At 45.1% G+C, this 2532-nt stretch overlaps 1 pseudogene; it reads right to left on the bottom strand.

Annotated features, from left to right (window-relative positions):
- Positions 1-441: 441 nt before the first annotated feature.
- On the bottom strand, positions 442-2079 carry LOC114630557 (annotated as a pseudogene).
- Between the last annotated feature and the right edge of the window lie 453 nt (positions 2080-2532).

The following is a 2532-nucleotide window of genomic DNA, read 5'->3' on the forward strand; positions in this document are numbered from 1 at the left end:
GGAGTGGCACCATTAGGAAGTGTGGCCTTGTTGGAGGAAGTGTGTCACTGTGGGGGGTGGGCAATCCTCCTAGGCACGTGGGACAGTCTGCTCCTGGCTTCCTTTGGATCAAGATGTAGAACTCTCAGCTGCTTTAGCACCATGCCTTCCAGGATGATGCTGTGCTTCCTGTCTTGGTGATAATGGACTAAACCTCAGAACCTGTAAGCCAGCCCCAGTTAAATGTTGTCCTTTATAAGAGTTGCCTTGGTCATGGTGTCTCTTCACAGTGATGGAAACCCTAACTAAGACAATATTGGGTAAATGCCCAAAAGAAGTATAGCTGAGTCACACGGTAGATAAGTTTCTAGGGTGTTTGTTTTGAGTTTTTTTTCCCCTGCTTTTAGGAACTTTATTTTCCTTCCACCTTTCACCTCTTTGCTCAGGTGTCCATAGAACAGCTCAGGACCACGCAGTGGTAGCTCCAACCCACTCAGTGGCATGCACTGTGGGAGCTGCTGACCAGTCCTCAGTGGCTGGCTGGACACTCCACTCTTCAGTATGAAACTTCTAGATGGGTAGAGTAGGCATGTGTACATCCTCAGACCAGTTGGCCACCTCAGGCTGAGCAGCAGTGAACTCAGGAGCTGCATTGTCCATTCGCCCTGGAATTCTTTCTTGGTCACAGCCTTCTCAGCAGCAGCCTGCTCCTCCTTCTCCACCTCCTCTGGGTCTCTGTAGAAGTGAAGATCAGGCATAACCTCCCACAGGTGATCACAGGAGATAGTGCCTCGCACACATGTGCAGTACTTCCCAGGCCAGCATCTACCATGTCAGGCCCACGGTGTGAGGTCAACTTGTTGTTGCATGGGATGGCAATGTTCAAGTGGCACAGAGTCTGTGTTACACAGCGCAGTAGTGGGCAGGTACTTAGCTTGTTTTATATTCTAAATGCTAATCCTCTGTCAGATTTATAGCAGCCACAGGTGTTTATTTTTCTTTTCCCCATCCTGTGGACTGTCTCTTCAGTCAAACAAGCCTCATTTACAAGGGCTGTGGCTGGGTCCATGATCCTGGAGCAGCAGGGGTCTGTGTTGATGTCTGTGGCTCGTGCAGACATCCCTTGTTGGCCTTGTGATGGTATGGCATTGGATAGGGAGAGATGGCCCTGGCCCTCACCTGGGCTGTGTGGGAAAGCTGGCCCCAAGAGCATGAGAGTGGGTGAGCTGCCCCACCCTCTGTAACCTGCCCCTGCTTTGCCAGCTGAAGCAGTCAGGAGAGCAGGTCCTGAACCTTGCATGGACAGCACAGTAGAGCTGGCCTTGGTGTAAGTTTGGGAGACCTGTCAGCCTGATCAACTCAGCTTCCACCCAGGCCCAGATCCAGGGCTCTGAGTTGGTCCACCCCAACATCTATCCCATCTATGAACTGCTGAAGCACACGAAGCTGCAGGATCTCCATGACACAGGGCAACAACAGGATATCTTTGAGGAGTCCCAGTGAGGAGCCAGTATTGTTAGTGTAGCAGAACCAGAGGCCCAGAACCAGACCGACGACTATTTGCAAGAAAAGTTGTTTGAATAAAGGGGTATACTGTGTGACACACCACAGTTTTCACGGTGAGCTGTGTTTGTTTTCTTTTGGGGGAAGATTGCAAGGGTGGAGGGTAGCTATAGAGAGACAAGGAGATGAGTGGGTTTTTTGGGTGCATGATGTGAAATTCACAAAGAATCAATATAAAGTTTTTAAAAAGAGAAAAAATTCTTAGTTACTTTTTTATTTGTTCAGTATGTACGTGTATGTATGCATGTGTGTTTATGTATGCATGTGTGTACATGTGTGTTAGTGTATTGCGTGCTTGTGTGTATGTGTTTGAGTGACTGTGTGAGTGTGTGAGTGTATGTGCATGAGTATGTATTGTGTGAGTGCTTTGTGTGTATGCGTGTGTGTGTGTGTGTGTGTGTGTGTGTGTGTGCCTTCCATGGCACTTGTATGGCTAGACAACTTGCAAAACTCAGTACTCCCTTTCCACCATGTAGATCCTGAGGTTCAAGCTCAGGTTGTCAGGTTTGACGATGGTGTCTTTACCTGCTGAGCCATCTTGCCATTCTGCTATTTGCTTTTAATTCACTGTTTTAATCAGATAGAATTCAAGACACTATTTCAATTTTATTGTATTTGATAAGATTTTCATAAATCATATATCTGGTCCTTTCATGATGACTTATAGATTACATATGTTCTATTCGTAAATTCCTATTATTTTATCTTTGTCATTGTCTGAACATCCTAAAATTAATCTATTCTGTCTTCAGGCTGGGACAGCTTGCCTCCCACTGATCTATTCTACTGATACGGCTGTTCACTGAGCTTTCATTTGATAGTTTTCATTTCCAGAAAGTTCAGTTTAGATTTTCCTCAGTACTTGTATTTCTTACTGAGTTAATCTTTCATGCCCTATATTGACATCCTTATTTAATTCAGCTATTTATTTGTGTTTTATTAATTAATTTAGGAGTTTGTATCTTTTTATTTTATTGAATATTCTTAAAA

This window comes from Grammomys surdaster, unplaced genomic scaffold (assembly GCF_004785775.1).
Source record: "Grammomys surdaster isolate TR1022 unplaced genomic scaffold, NIH_TR_1.0 67, whole genome shotgun sequence".
Taxonomy (NCBI): domain Eukaryota; kingdom Metazoa; phylum Chordata; class Mammalia; order Rodentia; family Muridae; genus Grammomys; species Grammomys surdaster.